A 21,613-nucleotide genomic window follows, 5' to 3' on the forward strand; every position below is an offset into this window, starting at 1 on the left:
AAGGAACTCTACAAAGAAAACAAGAAAGAAAATAGTATGCAGCTCTGTGTTGATCATTCTTCTTTTCAGTCTAAAGATCGTTTGCATTATGGTGAGCACAGCAGGACGATGAACAGACAAATCGATCTTTCTTTCCATACTTGTAAGTTCTCAACCCTTCTTCTTATTAACCCATGCATTAAAACATGAAGACAAGGAAAACACTTGTCCATGAACAGATAAGGAATTTGTTCTCATGCTTTAGTTGAATAACCATTGCATGTAAGCACTGTTATGGAAGCTTAGGAACAATACAGTAAGGACCATTGTTGCAGGGGTTCTCCCAATGTAGTATCACAGAGAGTTTAAAAATGTAGAGAAGTGTATGCAATATCAAATGAAAACATACATGGAGGAAAGATAGAGCTGAGGGGGAGAGTTGGTGGGAGCACAGTTAAGAAGGGAGGGGCAGGGGAGAGACAGCTTTTTAATGAGCTGCAGCTACTTAGTGCATTGTTCCTCTAAATTTCTGTTATAAGTTACTTACATTGTTCTGACAACCACTCAGACTTTTCGCCAGTAAATCAGAAACCATTTTATGCAATTTGGACAGGAAGAAGTATGACAGGGGGACCTGAGAGGGAGCTCAGGAGTGAGAAGAAATGTTATTGGTGAGATGAGCTTGCTGTTTTATAAATGGTGGTAGAAGGCTCCAGATCATTTGTCCCTGCTGGTCACAGCTCTAGCTAGACAGGACAGTTCTTCCTTTTTGCTCTGCTATCTAAGTTTTCCATGAAATCAGAATCCAAATTCAATCTCTGGTTGGCAAGGGATTCTGGAGACATTCATTCTGCTATGAATTGTGGGTGTGTTCCTGAATTCATAACAGAATCAGACAGCTACAAAGCTGGAGAGCAAATTCATCACCATAAATGATGCAAATGTTTGTCTTTACACAACTGCTCCACGCAGTATGCTTGTTCACTTAATAAACTTGTTCATTTAAGCTATAATTTAAGTTGATTAGGTTTGAGAAAATTAAGGCATTTAGGCACAAAAAAAAAATGGCACTGGATTGAGAACAGTCTATGAGGTAGAGTACAGGCTATGGAGAAAGCTCTGTTCAGCTCTTTTTCTGAGGTCCAAGTATAAGAATCAATAATTGTCTGAACATTTATTTATTCAATCATATTTCAGGTCCACTTATTAACTTTACATATTCAAACATTTAACCTATTTGTAATGAGATGAACTTATAACATCAATGGCATGCTCCAATCCTTAGCATTATGTTCTATTGTGATTTACTTAAGAAAACGAGACATAACATAGTCACTGTTCCCTAAGTGTTTACAGTCTAGGAAAGAAAAAGAAATTTGAAAATGATTAGAATACCATGGTACAAATGATGAAAGTGAAGTGGCCCCTAGGTACTTTGGGGTCCCACAGAGAGTCAAGAATCTATGAATTCAAGACTTTTTAATTTTTTTTTTTTACTCAGCAATTAAAAACAATGAATTCGTGAAATTCTTAGGCAAATGGATGGATCTGGAAGATATCATCCTGAGTGAGGTAACCCAATCACAAAAGAACACTCATGATATGCACTCACTGATAAGCAGATATTAGTCCCAAAACTTAAACTACCCAAGATACAATTTGCAAAACACATGAATCTCAAGAAGAAGGAAGACCAAAGTGTGGATACTTTGCTCCTTCTTAGACTGGGGAACAAAATACCCATGGAAGGAGTTACAGAGAAAAAGTTCAGAGCTGAGACAGAAGGAAGGACCTTCCAGAGATTGCCCCACTCGGGGACCCATCCCATATACAGCCACCAAACCTAGACACTATTGCATATGCCAGCAAAATTTTGATGACAGGACCCTGATATAGCTGTCTCTTGTGAGGCTATGCCAGTGTCTGGCAAATACAGAAGTGGATGCTCATTGTCATCTATTGGATGGAACACAGGGCCCCCAATGGAGGAGCTAGAGAAAGTACCAAAGGAGCTGAAGGGGTCTGCAACCATATAGGAGGAACAACAATATGAACTAATCAGTACCTCCAGAGCTCATATCTCTATCTGCATATGTAGCAGAGGATGGCCTAGTCAGCCATCAATGGGAGGAGAGGCCCTGGGTCTTGCGAAGATCATGTGCCCCAGTACAGGGGAATACCAGGAAGCAGGAGTGGGTGGGCTGGAGAGCATGGTAAGGGGAGGGTATAGGGAGCTTTGGGAATAACATTTGAAATATAAATGAAAGAAATATCTAATAAAAAATAGAAGTATAAACTGTTACCACAGATTTGGAAATTAGAAATTTGAAAGTTGGAGTGGTCAAGAGTATTTTAAAGTACAGTGCTCAGCAGAAAAGTGTCAAATTATTATGACAACTATTAGCCTATTCAAGAAATAAGTTTAGAATTTGCTTTGTTTTCCAAACAATCCACTAGTAACAGAACAAGCACATGTATTAGCTGAAATTTAGTAAGGTCTAATTAAAGTGAAATTTATAATTCAGTATTAGTTTTATCATTATTATAGCATAATCTTCATTTTTAAGTCTTTAACACTGACTTTATCAGATTATTGTGTAAAATAAAGAGTTATTTAAGTTTCATAATAAGCTGAGTCATTATATAAACATTTGAATGATGTTTTAAATCCATCTTCTACTTATATTTTAAATGCTATAAGAAAAAAATAGTTTCTGTTAATGTCAGGAATGGTCACAACTCAGCTTTTTAAATATTCACTAACTTCCCAATTGTTATATACCAAAATATTATTCATTACATCATCTCCAGCCCTATGAAATCATCCTGTTAGTCTGTATTTTATGTAGTTTATCACCATACCACCCCGAATGTGTCTAATCTCTTTATGTGGTCAGAAGATGCCACAGCACCTATGTGAGGACCAAGACTCCTGTAAAACCTTGTGTAATGCTTGACAGTGAGCTCATGGTGGCTGAATACAATGAAGTTCCAGATCACTGGATAGGAGCATATCAGAAAGAGGCACTCTTAACCCATTGTAGTCCAAAATGAGAAATGTAAGGATGATACATATACTTGGGCTTTGCTGATGGCAAAGCTGAGTCATACTAAGACCAGAATTAATCTTGGTAGAATAAACTAAATCCAATGAGAAGTGGCTTGAAGATAATTGAAATTCTCCATTTGAAAACACTTTATTTTTATGTCCTCGTAATTTAAAATGAAAGCAAAGTAAATGTCTGGAGGTCTTTCCTTGGCCACGACTCTCTGATTCATATTTTATGACATTAAATGAGAGATGCTGAAGAAACTTCAACCTATGAACCATTGAATTGTTCACACATCTCCAAAGAGTTGCCCAAACTTTTAAGACAACTGTAACAAATTGTCACAAATCTGGTGGCTTAAAACAACAGAAAAATATGTTTTTCTCTCAGGGCACTGGAACGTGTGGTCCAGGTATGTGGACGCCGTCTTCTCCTAAAGGCTTGTGGGTGTCGCTGAAACCTAGGAAGCTTCTTGCCCCATCGTTTCATCTCTGCATCCCCTTGCTTGAGAAGTTTCCTCCTTTGCCACCATGACCCCTTTTAAGTTCCTGCAAAAAACGCTCATCGTTGACTTTATGGGCCCCTAATCCATGAGCGTTTCTCTCCAGATCCTTGCTTGGATGACAAAAGAAAAATTTCTTGTTCTAATCAGGTAACATTCTAAGGTTCTAGATTCATATATTTGAGAAGTCTAAGTTTAACACAGTATAGAATAACTAGTGAAAACTGAATCATTTTTATGTATCTACATTGTTCAATTTTTTTTTGAAAATTTAGAGGCTTTTCATGTCATAAACAAAGTAATCATTATAACTTCAGCCCAGGGAAATCATCCTGTCATTATGAACTTTATATAGAAAACAGAAATAACCTGTGTCCACACAACTCTGATCACGTCTAATCTTTTCAGGAAACAGAAACAACTTAGTTTACATTTTTATTGAAAAGATCATTGTTTTCCTAGTGATTCAGTTCTTACACAGATCCATAATTTTAAGAAAAAATTATTGTCAAATAAATAGGAACATTTCTTGTACCAAGCTGACTGAGCGAAGGAATGCCTATACAACCGATGAAGCATTATTTTAAGTGTTGTTGTTATTATTATTATTATTATTATTATTATTATTATTATTGGAAACTGTTAACATATAATATACAAAAGCTTTAATAGTTCTGTTTTTGTGGAAAGCTTTGGCTAATATAAAACATTAAATAATTAAAATCATATCAATGGTTTTGGGTTTTACTTTAAAAACCAATAAATATATTAATTGCTAAATTTTACTTTCTATTATAAAGTAACTACTCACTATTACCTGCACTCCATTTTCTGTACCATAGCTATGTCTGCATCCCAAGAAGCCTGTCAGCATCATGGACAGCCAGGTAAGATCTGCCTGCCAAGTCCCCCTCAAGTACAACCAGCAGCACTGAGAAGCACTCTGTACCCTGTGCTCCATTTTCTGGCCCAAACCTCTACCTGAGGGGGGTCAAGGACACCATAAGAAAAACCTGCGGAATCAATTAGTGTGGGCCATAGTGGCTCACAGACTGCACTGTCGACCAGAGAACATGCACTTTGCACATATGTAACAGTTGTGCAGCTTGGCCTTCATGTTGGATACCTAAATCAGGAGTTTTCAGTTTGTAGAATTGTAAGGTATGTTATATTAGTCAATTGTCATCTGCCCTTAAAGCTTGTTAAAAGCAGTTTAGGAGTGAAGAGGGCTCTCCTGGCTTAGACTCCAATAGTTTATTTCCAGTATTCCCAAGAATGATTTTCAAAACAGCTTTTCCTAGGACAGGATAGCTCCCTAACTTTAATGTTGGGCAAAGTAAATAACAAAGCAGGCCAAGGATAAAAACATTGCATTTCTAAAAAACAACTGAAAGGTAAAATTTTTCATTATGGAAAGATGTTGCTATTGTTTAATGACATGACGTGTAAATTTTGCCTTGCAATGAGGAACCAGAAGTTATCCATGGAAAGCTTATCTGTGGAGAGCAAGCGTGATCAGACACTTTGCCTGACTTCCTCACTTCTGCTGTCTGTTGATAATGCCTGGTTTGATAGTGCTAGCTCTCTGCTGCTAATCATTCTTTCATCTGGAAAATGGGAATGAGGAACACTTGGCTCTGCCCAGGTCTCTGTCTCAAGCAGAAACTCCAGCTGATTCTGTCAACAGGACTGTTTCATAGTCTATTTCTGCTGGGTGTTCACAAGCCCCCAGTTTGATGCTGGTTCTCTCTATCTTGTATCTGTTGTTTATTTTTATTTTTGCTTGCCATACACTTAATAAAATCATTTATTCAAAATCCAAAAGCCCATACTGAACACAACTGGTAAAGACAGCAAGAGCCACAAGATGATATTTTTGTCTCTTTAGGTTATTGTATTGTATTTTGATCATATTCACCTCTTCTTCCAAGCCCTTCCATATCTTCTGCCCCCTCTTTACCGGCTCAGCTTTAAGTTCTTTCTCAAGAAACAAATAAAATCCAATACAATAAAATCCCTCAAGAAAACAAGAAATCAGGAAAACAAAATAAAACCTCACCCTGGATGAAAAAATACTGTCAAACTGACCAAATGAAAGAAAATAAAAAAACTGTGGAGTCTATAATATGTTGGTAAACTACCTTAACTCTAGGCTTTTCCTAGAGTACTGGATATACATGAGTATATCCAGTACAGTTGCTAACTTTCAGTTCAGTTGTTAACTTTTCCCCGAACAGGCTTCATTCATTCATTAATTCATTAATTCATTCATTCATTTTTTAAGAGTACAACAAAATAAAATATAATCAGATAATGCAAAATTATCACTTTAAAGTTGGACAAGAAAAACCACCAAAAGGAAAACCCAAAGAGAAAGCAAAAGAAAGCAGAGAGCAACTCATTTGCCCACTCAAGAATCAAGAATCCCCTAGAACACTACATTTTAAGCCACAATATATATGTTCAGAACCATGCAGACCCATACAGGCCCTGTGCTTGCTGCTTCAGTCTCTGTGAGTTCATAAGAGCTTTGTTCATATTGACTTAGAGAGCCTTGTTTTCTTGGTGTCCTCCACCCTTCTGGCTCTTAACCGCTTTCAACCTCCTCTTGAGGAATAGCCTTGAATTCACAGGAAAAGATTTTTATGAACAGAACATAGAACAGGAACTAAGGTCAACAATTAATAAACAGGGCCTCATAAAGCTGAGACATTTTATGTTTCAAAGGCATAAATATTCCAAGGTTGCTGAAGAAATCTCTGGCTGAGGACACTTCCCTTTTTACAAGTTGGCTCAGGAATAGATAAAGCAGGCTGGCCTTTGTGAACAGTGGTGTAGCAAACTGAAAGATTTGGAGCCGAACCATGTGTCTCAGGCTTTGCAAATGGATACTTGGAGAAATTATCTGATGGTTTTGACCTGGTAAGACTGGAGATATAAACCACCTATCAAAGGCTATGAAGAATTGAGTTTAGGGAAGCTATGGCAAAAATCAATTTAGAGAGGAGGTGGCAAAATTACAGAGCCTCTAGCAGTGTTTCTGTGTTAGACATCTATCCTTATGGATCAAGTTCATAGTTACCAAAATGTGGTCAAGCAAGCCACACATAAAGGAGAGGCTTCCAGACCAGGAAAGTCTATCTGACAGTCACTGCAACTGGGACAAATGGGGTCCCAAAACCTGGGATGGTGATGTTTGGAATGATTATAAAGAGAGTGAGGAAAACATACTCTGTACAAATCTGGCCTTTTGTGTGTCTCCTGATGAAAGAATGAAGAGAATGAATGTCTGCATCCAAAACTGCAAATACAGGGTTCATGAGTTAACCTCTTACCCTCCTGTGTATCTTTCCCTCTGCCTTTTCTTTTTTATGAAGAGTGCTTACTTCTTATGGTCACTAATATCTCAGCACCCTCCTGCTACACTTAGACTCTGAGAAAACACATCACACCACAGACACACACACACAGACAGACACACAGACAGACACACAGACAGACACACACACACACACACACACACACACACACACACACACAGTAATATCTAACCAGTGAGGAAGTTTTCAGTTTGCCTAGGACAGAAAAACAAAATTATCTTGATAGTTCTTAACTTGTTACACTCATCCATAAAGATAATTTAAGTTAAAAGGACAGTAAATAGTTAAGAGAAAGATGTTTAAAAGATATAAGGTTAAAAATATTCTAATAAAAAAATTCATATGATAAAAGATAAAGTAACTACAGTTTTCCAAAATAAATAAAAGATAAGAACAATATTAACAAAGCTCAAATCCAAGTCACAGTCGGGTAAGTTACCTAAGATTTGTAAATAATAAAATTTATTAATGATATGTTTAATAATTAAACTTTATTAAAATCTCTGAGATGATATCAGTCTGCTCATGGGAACATTTATGAACACTAAGCCTCTCTCCAAGTGAAAAAGGAAAAGGAAAAAAAAAGGATCTCTAATCAAGATAATTACTTGTATTTTCCTAACTTTATTACACTTTAACCACTTAGGCAAACTAATTTTTAACCAACTTGAAGTTCATTTAAAGCTGTGTTTTCTTTTTTTTCTGAGTTCTACCTGAATGTTACACAAAAGTTACACCTACAAGCCTGATCAAGCTGTTTTTCTAGTCCTCGCCCTCTAAAGTGAGCCAGCTGGATCTCTCTGCTAAGTTACCTGTTCTCAATCAGAGGTGTCATGCAGTTTTCAGGAATTAAACTCTAACCAGTAGACAGCCTTCAAGATGGGAGTCAGTAGAGATGGACATACTTCTTGTGCTTCCAAAGGGAGCTGCGTGGGCAGCACTAAGTCCAACCCATCCCCTCAAAGCTCCTCTAAGCAGCCTAAGAGTAACCCCTGAAGTGTCTCAACTAACTAAACATTATAAAGTTTAGGCTATGGCCATCCACAAGACCTTAAATTTCCAACAAAAAGTATAGCCCCACATTGTAGATAATGTTGCCAGCTTTCATCAATTTAAAAGGAACAATTTGTCAGCTTTCAATAAATGATGGACTGGGCTCATCTATCTAGGATTAAGTGCTACTTGGAAAACAAACAACGACATCCAAAATGAATAAAAGGAGGGAGCTACAAACTAATTAGAAGCACATGACGTTTCTTCAGAAGGGGATTTCAGATGTAAGTCAACCTATAGATCCATGAGCTATAGCTTCCCACAGTAAAACCATCCTCGTGAGGAAAGTCTGTATAATATCATAGCTACTCTTGCCTGTGCCCACCATGCAAATCGTTTGTTGTACAGTCCATGTCTCTTTAAATGGCTAAACAGATTTACCTCTTTCAGAAGGTGACAAGTTGCTTCCTGAAGCATCATAGACAACATAGAATAGAGAGAGAGAGACTGGTTTGGGTGACTGTCCCTCTACTTTGATTTGTCTGATATCTTAGTCTGGATTATACTGTATTGCAATGAAGATCACAAATGGGCCAGTTTCATGACATAATATTTAGTGTGCATATTATCAACATCTTAACAAATCTTGAACTTTATTTTTAAAATGGTTTTACATTTATAGAAACATTTGGAAGGTCACTGAGTTCTCATGCATCCCATGTCAGCTGTTCCTATTTTAAAATGTTTGTGCAACATACCACACATGGTATAAGTAACAGATGCAGATTTATAAACTAAGAACTGAATTCTATGACTTATTCATAGTTTTGTCTTATTGATTCTTTGAAATGTCTATATATGCATATAAAGTATTTTGATCATATTTACTCTCAACATCTCAATTACTTTTTCTATCCCAACCAATTCCCCCTGGAAGCCTTTTTCTTTCTAGCACAGATCCTTCTTATTTCCAGTCTTTTAAAAAAATAAAATCTAGTATGTTTAAATAGTGTTGATTTCATGTTCATCGGTTCATAGGTATAGGGCTATTTACTGGACAATGGGCATCTTGCCAGTGGCTACAAACTTGACTAAAGTTGACCTCCAGCACCTAGGAATTACCAACAATTCCTCACGTGAAGGTGCTAATAAAGTATGCACCTCCCTCATCCACACTGCAATGCTAAAGAGCTTGATATTGTGCGAGTAAGTTCTGCTGCTGTGAGCTCAGGAGTGTAACAGTAATGTCATATCCAGAGGACAGCTTTTCCCTGAGCTCTTTTCAGTGCCTAGTACCCACACTCTAACTGTTCTGTGATATTCCCAGTTTTAAATGAAAGAGTAGGAGAGACAGAAGTCCCATTTAGAGCAGACACGTCAACAGTTGCTTATCTTCAGTACTCTGGCAAGTTATAATTTTTTGCATTAACTGCTGTTTATTGACTAAATAAAATAACTTCGGTCACTAAGGTCTAGAGTCCTCATCATGTTTGGATAAAATCACAAATATTCAGAAGGCAGTTTGTCAATATATTCATTTATCAAAACTACAGTGGAAGGTAATCTTTAGAGCCTATGACATCCCTAGCCATGGAATTTTGATTAAGTTTACAACAGCAAGCATGAAGGCCTCTTTTTCTTCAGGTCAAAAGTTCAAGCAGAAATTGATTAGTTGTGCCCATAACATTGATGCTACTGTTGTGATAATGCAGTAGTTCTCAAGCTGCGAGTCGTATCCCCTTTTAGGGTCAAATGACCATTTCATGGGACCATCTAAGACCACCATACCCCACAGATACTTGTATTATGATCCATAAAAAAATCATAGTTGTGAGCATCAATAAAAATGATTTTATGGTTGTGGGTCTCCACAAAATGAGGAACTGTATTAAAGGGTCACTAGTGGATCTCTACTAGTTGATTTATCTTGACTAGCATTTCAGTATTGTAGCAAGGTCCAGGGCTGGATTTGAGTATTAATGATTTTCTCTCCCTCAGCAGCCTATGTAGACCTCCAGACACTATGGAAACTAGTCAGGAGAATGGAGATTTGTAGGTCAATTTAAATCTCATTTCTTTATGTCTTGCAACCAAGACATGTCTGTGGTGTCTTCAACATCTAGTTACAATGGGTAACCAAGATCAAAGGCAAAAGCCTGTTGTTTCTTGTGATTCAAGGCAACCCTTATCAACAACTCACAGGGAGCTATCCCACCTCTGACAACAGATCTTGCTTTAATAACCCATGATTTCTGGGAGCATCACTGTCTAGCCATGTCAGGCACCTCCATTCAAACTCACTTTCAACCATGTTCTTATAAAGTAGCAGGTTTCCATAAATCTTTTCATACAACCTTAGTGTTGGTGAACTCTTCCTCACTCCCTTCTCCCTTCATCAAATCTTTCATTCCTGATATTAGTCATTTGTGTCATGCCTATTTTCATCTTTGTTAGTTTGGCTAATATTTATCAACTTTGTTTATCTACTCAACTTTGACCTCTCTTACTGATTTTCTGTCTATATAATTAATAGCTATTATTCTCTGCTGCCTAAATAATCTTTATAAAGAAGAGAAGTTTATTTCTCCCATCCTGGGAAGCTAAGGAATTCAAGATCAAAGGTTCTCATTGTGTTGAATCTTCTCATGGTGTCCTAACATGATGGAGGCCGTCCTACTGTGAAGAGCATGAGCATAGAATGAGAAAGAATGATGATGTAACCATCATGCTCTGCTTTGGCCCACTACTTGGGCAGTTGCATGAATTCATTCATAGGGCAGAACTTTGGTCTCATCAGCTCTCAAAGGTCTCACTTAATATTGTTAAATTGATAGGTGAACATTGCCTTGTGTTTTAGAACCCTCAGCAAAGTCTTAAATGAAGATTTGAAGCTCTCCGCAAGCTCAGGTAAGTTGCCATTAGGTTCTACTTTTAGTTATCTTGCAAATTGTGCCTTTTTTTCAAACATTCACCATTAATATTTTTCATATTTTTGTAGAATTAACTTTTGGGGGGTGGGTTACTATGTAATCCTGGATGACCTGGAACACCATATATAAATCAGGCTAGCTTGGAATTCACAGGGGTCTGTTAGCCTCTGCCTCGCCAGTGCCAGGGGCCTGGAGCTATCATACTGAGAATTGATTCCTTTATCCCTAGATAAAACCACTCTATTGTCCTGGTCACGCTCTTAGTGAAGAAGTCTGCTTTGTAGTAATTTCACTCTTACAGTTTTCTGTTTGTTTATGTTATGGGATACCTCAATCCATCATCAATAGCTTTACCATTTTTATTTTTATCATGCTGGAGCTCCAGCGTTGAGCCTAGGGCTTAATACATGGAAAGTAGACTCCCCAACCTGGGGTACATTCCCAACTCAAGATTTATTTTCCATTCATCTGTTTTTTAATAGTTTGAGTAGGTTCCATATGGATGAAAGTGGGATCAATTTTCACAATATTTAAAACAGCCCTCTGTTCCCCAGTTTATTCTTCTTCTGCTTCCTTACTTCTCTTGTTTAGAGAACCTTGTGTAATGACAACACTTTATTGCTCTTTTGTGCATTCCATCATTTAGTCTACTTTTCAATACCCTATATTCTGAGATGTCTATCTGAAACTGATCGAACAATTCCAGCACCTAACACCACACCACTTTATGTCTTGTTGGGAATTGGTTCTAATGCTTTGTCTTAATTCAGCTCCAAAAATCCATGCTTCCAAACCTAAGGGTCACTGGCCATTGTTGGTTTCAATTAGTAATAAAGAATTGCCATAGAGCCAGTGGCTGGACAGGGAGACGGAGGCAGGACTTTTAGATTTTTAGATTGCAAGGGACGAGAGAGAGAAAGAGAGAGGGAGAGAGGGAGAGAGAGACACAATGAGAGAGAGAGAGAGAGAGAGAGAGAGAGAGAGAGAGAGAGAGAGAGAGAGAGAGAGAGAGAGAGAAGTGGGGGGAGGAGAATTGTCATGACTGGGAAGGAAAGGGACGAGACTTAGGAGCTGCAGGAGAAAAATCATCCAACAATGTGGGTGCAAAGGGACAGTGAGCCTATGGAGTACCCTGCCTAGAAGGTAACAAGGTAGAAAAGATAAAGAATTGGAAGAATTAGAAGGTGTTAAGCCAGAAATACTGGAGGGGAGTGTGTGCTAGTTGTGGAAAGGTTTAGAAGTGCCCAGCTATTGAGCTAGTCAAGGCATATCTAAATTAGCTGGGGTATGTGTGTCTTTCATTCCTGAATCCAGAGCTCTTGGTTCAGGATGCACAACCAGACAGGAGCCAGAGCAGTTAACTAATTCCCCATTACAATGGCTAGCAGGGGAAGCTTTCAATAGGACATTGTCAATTCCGGGGACCCATCCCAGCCACATGGATGCACTTCTTACAACTTATCCATATGCTATTTGTCTTTTTGTTATCACTGTTACTTACACAAAGAGTTTTATATTATTACATATTTCTGTTTTAGGAAGACATTTCCTATATTTCCCTATCTGGTCGAGAAGTTGCTATATAGACCAGGCTGGCCTTGGATTCACAGAGGTTTGTTTTTTTGGTTTGTTTGTTTTTTGTTTTCTGTTTCCTAAGTGCTGAGATTAAAGGCATTTTAATGTGCCAATTTATCTGCATTCTGCAATTCTTTGAAAGCAATTAAATAAGAAAATACATTTTCTGGGCCTATTCATTTGTTTCTTTTTAATTTTTACAATTAGCACACACTGTGTGAGATACCACTATGATATTTCTGAACAAAGCATGCTCTGGTGACTTTCCTTCCCAATCTCTCATCCTGCCATCCTTTATCTTCCTTTGCAGACCCTCAGCAAATCAGTGGGCACCTCTTTCATGCCCTATATACCCTTTGCCCACTCTCCCATCTTATTGCTCTCCCTTGGTCTCTGTGCTTCTTTTCTATCTTTCACTTTGCATGGATGCACTGTGTATCCCACTCTGCTCAGTTCCATCTCTTTCCTTCTTCTCAATTCTTATGAATCGGTCAAAAGTGTTCTTTCTTTCCATTATAGGCCTTTTTGTTTCTAAGATTTTCTTTTTCTTTGTTTTTAGTTTCCTTTTCTTTGAGTATGTTTTCCTTCCGTTCTCACGAATTATCTATGCTTCTCATGACCCCTGATCATATTTATTTTATTGAAATTCCTGGTCTGATGAATCCAACATCTGTGTCACATCTGAATCTGAGTCTAATAAGTTCCCTGTGGCTTTTTTTTTTTTTTTCTGTTCTTTGACTCCTGAATGTAAGCCACTTTGTATTAGGTAATGGAAATGGAGGAAGAATTGTCTTATAAAAGGACTTAACATTAGGATAGACATGGTGTCTTGCTAGATGTTTGCTTTAGCTATTTGCAAATTCCTGTCTTTGTCTTTCATTTATCTTGCAAGTTGGCTCTAGGCATTTCTAACTATTACTTTCATTACAGAGTCTGAGTTTTGCAATAATTTCAGTCACAGTTCACTAACCATTCTTCGGAGCTCTATGGTACGGTGTTCACTTGTGGGTAGTTCCAACAGCTTGGGACCAAATATCCATCCTTGGGTGACCTGGTTATGATGGGCAGAGTTGGTCATATGTGTATCCGCATCTGCTGTCATACTCTGATTGCCCTCTTAGGTTAAGCAGTGAGATTGGGAGGAAAGGGCCCTTCTTCCAAATAGGATACTGGTTCTCACGAGCACATTTCCCTAAGAGAACAGGGAGCCTGTCATGGAGATGGCCCTGGAAGTACTTCACCCAGTTTTTTTTTTTTTTTTTCTGTATCTGATGACCCTCCAGGATCACTAAGGTTTAGAGGTTCTTCTAAAGCTGTGCCCTGCGACTGCCTCCCTGTGACCCAGTTCACACTGGGCACCCTGAATGTCACCAGAATGTCCTCTGAAATGTTCACACTAACTCCTATGCCCTATGGCTTCTGTGACTGCTGAGGAGGCCCTGGCTGCATTTCTGAATCCTCGGCTCTCTCCCGTTTTGGAGTTGTTGTTTTTGCAGCTTCAGCTCTGGCTGGTCAAAACATATGTTAATTTTCATTCTGTTCAGAGTTTTCTTCTTATGAAGTTAGGGAAATAATCTTCAAGCCTTCTTAATACATCAAAGCTTTAAATAGGAGTTCTGTTTATGTTATATTCCAGATAATACAGAGGACAAAGTGCTTCGCTCCGATTTATGTTACATTTTTAAGAAGAAAATGAAGGACAGATACATTTTGGAAAAACTGAAATGCAATAAAATTATCATAATAGCCAAAAGTAAACACTTCAGTATTTATAAAATATTCTAGTTACTTTTATTAGCCCTTTCTTTCAGTTAAAAGTGTTTGGTTTGGAGCGTTGGTGCTATGGGAGGCCTTCATCACATATAGCTGTAAATCTCTGTGAAAGTGCTTGTCTCTAATAATGTCAGTAGACTTTAACTCACTGTCCAGTGTCATTGCAAAACTATGCTCTTCTCCTCAAACTACATCTTCCCTTTAGAAGTAGATAACATGGACTCTGTAATGAAGTCCATTTATCTATATTGTATATAGAACAAATAGCCATATCAAACTGAGTAATAATATTGCTTAATATCTATTTCTTAAGATACAGTAGGTTCCTGTCATGAGGAATTTTCTTTGATTTGTGTTAAAATTTTAATTGCTAGGTGGTAGTAGATGTTAGCAATAATAATTTTCTTAGAAGTTATGGAGGAGGAAACATCTGACTTCCTCTGTTTATAACAGAGTTTCCTATGCCCTACATTAGAAGGCCTCAGGGTTCAGAGGTCTTTTCTTTCTCAGAAGAAAATTTTTATATCTGCCAAGTTAGATAAATCAAAAGAATAGCAAAGATGCAGAAGTGAATGGAAAAGACATTTTCTCCCTTAAATATTCTGCTAAAAAAGCAGAGATCATTTGCCTCGGGGTACCTGAGATTTCAGCATTGAAGGGCAATGGCCCAGATCTAACACGTTTGCTGCGAGTATTCCATGTGAGATTCAGAAATGGATGATATTACTGAAATAGAACATTAAAGGAGAATGGTAAGTGAACTTCACAAATAAAGTCACCATAAAATTTGTAATAGGTGCATATTTACAAACCTAGAATACCTATGTCATCCCCACACTATGGAAACAGAGCAATGTTGACTTTGATAATAAAAATGTTTTGTTACATCCAAGATTCAAACAGACTTTTAAAAAATATATTATTTTATTTTATTTTTATTGGATATTTTCTTTCTTTATATTTCAAATGTTATTCCCCTTCCTGGTTTCCCCTCTGAAAAATACCCTCCCCCTTCCCTCTTTCTCCTCCCCCTGCTCACGAACCCACCCACTCCCACTTCCTGGTCCTTGCATTCCCCCACATTGGGGCATAGAGCCTTCATAGGACCAAGGGCCTCTCCTCCCATTGATGAAGAACTAGGCCATCCTCTGCTACATATGCAGCTGGAGCCATGAGTCCCATCATGTGTACTCTTTGGTTGGTGGTTTAGTCCCTGAGAGCTATGAGGTACTAGTTAGTTCATATTGCTGTTCCTCCTATGGGGCTGAAAACCCCTTCAGCTCCTTGGGTCCTTTCTCTAGCTCCTTCATTGGAGACCATGTCTCAGTACAGTGGGTGGCTGTGAACATCCACTTCTGTATTTGTCAGGCACTGGCAGAGCCTCTCAGGAGACAGCTATATCAGGCTCCTGTCTGCAAGCACTTGTTGGCATTCACAACAGTGTCTGGGTTTGGTGATTGTATATGGGATGGATTCCCAGGTGGAGCAGTCTCTGGATGGTCATTTCTTTAGTCTCTGCTCCACACTTTGTCTCTGTAACTCCTTCCATGGGTGTTTTGTTCCCCCTTCTAAGAAGGATCGACTTTTTTTTTTTAAAGGAATTACCTTATTTCCAAGTGTGAGTTTTACTTCCTCTATCATAAAAGAAATAGGAGGTTCATGTATAAATGGCTGGTTGTTAGTCTGCGGCAGAGAACAAAGAGAACCACAAGAAACCAAACCTGAGGGTTCACAGCTGAGGAAAAAATATCTCAAGCTCAGTTTCCCTGAGTTGCAGTGAGTTCAAGCTCATGCTAGGTAATACAGTGTCTCAAAATTAAAACAAAACAGAGCAAAACAAAAAACTCATGAAAAGGACTGATGATATAAATTTCCTAATATGAATAAGACTTTGGTTCAATACTCAGCACTGCAGAAAAACAGACAATGACCGCAATAAACAAAAAGGTAAAACTAATATTGGACCATGTCAATATGTCTAACAATAATAAACAACACAGAAATCATATATATAAGTATCAAAAGAACTACTTTTTTTTTTTTTTAACTTTCAGGAGGCTGGAGATATGGCTCAGCAGTTAAGAGCATTGGCTGCTCTTCTGGAAGACATGAGTTGGTTTCTAGGGTCCATGTAAGGATGCTCATAACCTCCTGAAACTCCAGACCAGGGGACTGACATTCCCTTTCAGCTTCCTCAAGTACCTGCACATTGTACGATACACAGACACATGCATGAGCATCTGCACCCATGCATACATGCATACAGAGAGAGAGAGAGAGAGAGAGACAGAGAGAGAGAGAGAGACAGACAGACAGACAGACAGACAGACAGAGACAGAGAAACAGAGGGAGAGGGAAAGGGAGAGGGAAGGAGAGACAGACAGACAGACAGACAGACAGAGACAGACACAGAGACAGACACAGAGAAAGAGAGATGGAGACAGAGAGACAGAGAGAGAGGGAGAGAAAAAGAGAGAAAGAGAGAACATATATTTTGTTTAAGAAGTCAGTTTTTCAAAACTGAAAACTTTAAGAAGTGGCAAGACATAATATTGGATTATAATGTAAACTTGAAAATAAATATCCATGAGTTCATATTGACCAAACTAATTAGGTAAATAAGCAAGTGGTTTAATGTAGATAGATACAGATAGATACAGAATAATCTTAAATAATCAGTGTAGATTATTCACATCAAGAGTTGTAGGGTCTCCCCACTCCTAAGTTGGGGGTTGAAAAGCGTCTTCCTCACAGAGAGTGAGCTATGCAGGGGGAGATGGGGATATTTACCAGGAGCCTGTGAAGTTAGCTCTTAGCCAAGAGTAAGCAATGGATGGCACTAGCAGTCCCCATTCTGATGGGCACCGTTGGTCTGATGGGAAAGACATTATCGCTGTATGCCTTCACCCAACACTGGTAACTTTTTTGTAACTTTCACAAAACTCCCAGAGGAACAGTGAACAGTGACCCATGAACTAATGAACTTCTCAGGATTGAAAAGGTGAGCAGGTTTGGAGGAAGCCACTTATAGGCATGATGACCCAGAAGAGGTATGAGAAGAAATGGGATATGACATGTGGATATCATCCTTCAACACTGAAAAGACTTTCGTCAAATATGTTGCAATGAAGTGTGTGCTATGGTTAGTATGAAAAGAAATTGTTCTTAGCAGTGTAAATGACTTCTATTCAAATAAGATGTTAAATATGGGCATGCAGAAAAGAGAAACAACAATAAAAGCCAAAAAAATCTTCTATGGATATATATATATATATATATATATATATATATATATATATATATATATATACCCTAAAATTTTAAAATGCATATTACATCATTTATTACAGGTTTCCAAATAGGGTACAGAATTAATTGGATGAGAATCAAGACCATATGTTTATCTTAGTTATTTTTCTGTTGCCATGACAAAAATATTATTACAAATGCAACTAATTAAAGAAGGCATTTAGTCTGTGTCTCAGGTTTCTATAGGTTAGAGGTCATCTCCATTATGGAAGATTGCATGGCAGCAGGCAGGCAGGCATTTCATTGGAGAAGTACCTGAGAGCTTACATCAGATACAAAAGCAAAAGGCAGAGAGAGAACTAACTGAAGATGTTTGGGGTTTTGGAATTTCAAAGTTCTCCCCCACAATACATATACTTGAACAAAGCCATATATCCTAATCCTGCCCAAGCAGTTCCACCAACTAAGAACGAAGCACCCTAGCATATGGACCTGTGAGGGTCATTCTCATTCAAATTACCACAGTGACAATTAAGCATAGTCCCTCCCATTTTTAAGTTTCCACCTCAGTGAGAACTGGAACTCATGTACTCATTTATTCATTTGCTTTAAAAATACACAAATCTCTGGAAGTCTTAGAAGTCCTTCTGTCCTGATCACAGTCACCAATCTCCAAAATCTTCTAAGAAGGGACTGCACCCTGAAAAAAGTAGAGAAGAAGTGTGGGAGCCCAGGCTCTGCCCTTGGCAGATCCTCTGTGGAGATGAAAGCTGTGACTTCTAATCTGTCGCTGTCCACGCCTAGTACGGGATGTGACATAGCCCTATTCCCACACACCAAATGTATTTTGAGCACATATTTTGTGTCTTCACTGCTAGGCAGCTAGAAGGAAAGTACTAGTTAAAATAGCTTACTTTTTCTGTCTCTGATCACAGTGAGAAAGGTAACAGCTAAATACATGATGAGTACACAAGTTGACATTGATTGAAGATCTATCATCAATGAAAAGACAAGCCTCTGCACAAACATGTGAGAGATTGGCTAGATTAGGTTAGTCTGAGAGGACTCATTTTAATGGGGATAATATCATTTTATGCTTGGAGTCCTGGACTGAGTAAAGAAGTGACAGCAAGAGCTTAGTACAACTTGTGCTCCTCTGCTTCTTCATTAGCAAAGTCAGATGTCATATGATCAGGGAGCCATCTTTTGTTTCCACTGACTTCAATGCCTTCACCCCTGCAGTTGAATGGATCCCCCAAACAACACTCTAGAATGAAGTCTTCTTCCCTTACATTGCTTCTTGTCGAGTATTTTGTCATAGCCGTGAGAAAAATAATGAACACAATGATTTTATTTTAAAGTCTCAAGTTTTGGGGAAAGAAAACGCTGATAAGCCTAAGTTTTTTTGTTTTTGTTTTTTTTTTTGTTTTTTTTTTTTCCGAGTCAAATTTAGTCTCTGCGTGTTGGGGGCAGTGATGACATCAAATGATGTGCCAACATCCGTGAGGTTGAAGCTAAGTTTGAGGGTGTAGATGAGAATGGAGGGCATGCTGAGGATGAGGGAGTTTCTGGAAAAAGGAAGCTGCACTTGCACAGCCCTGAGCAGAGATGACAGAATGTGCTTAGGGTTGAAAAGTGGATAAACATGGATGAAGCAGAGAGGCAAAGGGCCTTGCAAAGGAACTGACCATCCCTGAAGATGTTGTTTTGCTTTAAAAATACAGAAATCCCTAGAGGTTCCTCTGTCCTGATCACAGTCACTAGTCTCCAAAGTCTTCTAAGAAGGGACTGCACCCTGAAAGAAGCAGAGAAGTGTGGGAGCCCAGGCTCCCTCCTTGGCACATCCTCTGTGGAGATGAAAGCTGTGACTTCTAATCTGTCACTGTCCACGCCTAGTACAGAATGTGCCATAGCCCTATTCCCACAGAGCCTCCTCTCCTAAGGACACATGAGAATATGAGGCAGTGCAGAACTGAGAGCCCTAGTGATCCTGGCCTGAGTGTCATTTCTCTCTGAAGTTCAAGAAAACATTCGAAATATAAACAAGAGTGACACTGGTGTGGGGGTGACCTATAACCTTGAGTCTATTCTGTTTTCAAGGAAATCTTGTATAAACTTCAGTGCCTTCTGAATATCGTGACATTTTGAACAAATCCCACAACTCAAATTCAACAAAATAGAATGAAGAGCTTCCTTTTTATTTGATCCACTCACTTTTAATGAGAGAGATCCAGGGCATAGTGATTCTATGATGAACAATTAAAGACATTTTTCAGGACAGTTGACATAAAAGTGACAATTCTGAATCACAATATTATTAATCAAGTAATTTAAATGAGAATTCCCAAACATAGCTATTCATGTTGCATGCAACACGAGCCCAGTAGTATTAGTCACATGGACTTTTTACTTGTTGTGTAGTTTAATCTCATAATCATTTGCATCTCATCAGCTTTATGGTTGTCTGGTGACATCTTAATAACATGTTATAGAATACCCTGGGAAGACATCAAGTCTTAGGTTTCTAGTTCTTTGGGGAGAACACACATTTTCCACAACCAAGATACTTGGGTGATGGGAATCAGATATCATGTACTCTCTGGTAGTTGCCAGCATGACACAACTTTGGCATGCATCACTTTAATTATTGTGTGAGAAGTGTGGTTAGTCAGAGAACCAGCCCCAGCATGCTGAGGCTTCCTTGGGATAGAACAATTTCTAGAGTAGAATCTCATAAGTTCTCCCCCACAGTTGCTAAAAAGTGGTCAATTTGCTTTACCCATTTTGCCAACGGAAGGATTAAATAGATGAACAGATATTAAAGTTATATTAAAGTTAATAGTCTATTATTAGTGATTATTATGTGTGTTGGGAGCCACGGGGAATTTCCACATATGCAGCTGACCTATCTACAAAAAAAGCATATGAAATGCTACTTCATATGGAAAGCACAATTGAAACTAGTTTTCTTGGATGGTTGTTTACAAGCGCTTCAATTTTGAGATTTCAAATTATAACATCATAAGCCATGAGATATTATCATATTTTCTACTGTACCTAAAGATTATTCTAGCTAAAAATCATGCCATCTGCTCATCTCTGTACAATGCAATAAAGTCATAGAGGCCCCAGCCAGGAGTGCTCACTGAACAATGTCACCAAACAAGCTTGTCTTAAACACCAAGTCTTTACTGTAAGCAAAGATGACTGAAGTGGGTCTACTGAGGTTTTTACTTGAAAGGGTACAGTTGTAAACTTTGGCCCAACAGATGGAATGTGGAAAAGGAGCAGCTGCTAACAGACATCTAGTTTCCCATAGCAAAATGTTTTCACTCCATTAAGCCATATTCTTCAAGGCTGGGAATGATACCCCATATAGCCTTTCCCACCCCAGAACCTCTTTCTCTGTAATCTTGTGACTCTACAGTGAAATTAGTGAAGATATATTCCCAAGAGTCTAAAAGGATATAGAAAAGAGGAACATGCCTTTCACTCAGAGCCAAAGGACATGTTCCAGAAGAGTAACGATTGCTTTCAAAATTAGGATATTATAAATGTCTAATTTGTTATGGAATCACAAACCACAGTTAAGATATTAGCAGAAATATTAAATAAACAGGTTTTAGTCAGCAAGTGATGAAGAAGTTGCTGTGGGATTTAAACCAGCCCACTATCTCCTCTCCACATTAATGGCGGATGAAAAAATAACCTCCACATTAACTGACCAAGGAACACTTGGCATTTAAGAGTTGGCAAGTGCTGCATGTCCTTGGAATGTCAGTGATGGGTGACTGCCAGAACCATGACCATGATTGACTACTCCATAAGAAGTGTCAATACATGTAGAGAAAGACGCAGTTGCCTGAATGCTTTAGTATTTGGGTTATAAACTAATTTACAAAAGACTTTTATATCAAAAGATACAGTCTCCATTCAACATATATCTACAATACATAAAAGGAAATGAAACACATGTGACTTTTGTTATTTGTTACCTATACAGGGTTTGGGGCCCTGGAAGAAAAATAAGTCTGCCCTTCTAGAAACAGGGTGATTAACCGGAAGTAGTTTCTTGAGATGTTTTGTTGAAAGATGGTGAGGCATAGTGATGAAATGTTTATAAAAATGTTTGATAGGTTGTGGATACTTGCGGTGGAAGTAGCCAACAATGGTTTATGTCAG

At 38.3% G+C, this 21,613-nt stretch overlaps 1 long non-coding RNA gene across 4 annotated transcripts in view; it reads right to left on the minus strand.

Annotated features, from left to right (window-relative positions):
• The window catches only part of Gm29921, a 90,430-nt gene that overhangs the window by 14,670 nt on the left and 54,147 nt on the right, over window positions 1-21,613 (minus strand). The window lies entirely within an intron of this gene.

The sequence above is a fragment of the Mus musculus genome, chromosome 3, assembly GCF_000001635.26.
Source record: "Mus musculus strain C57BL/6J chromosome 3, GRCm38.p6 C57BL/6J".
Lineage (NCBI taxonomy): Eukaryota > Metazoa > Chordata > Mammalia > Rodentia > Muridae > Mus > Mus musculus.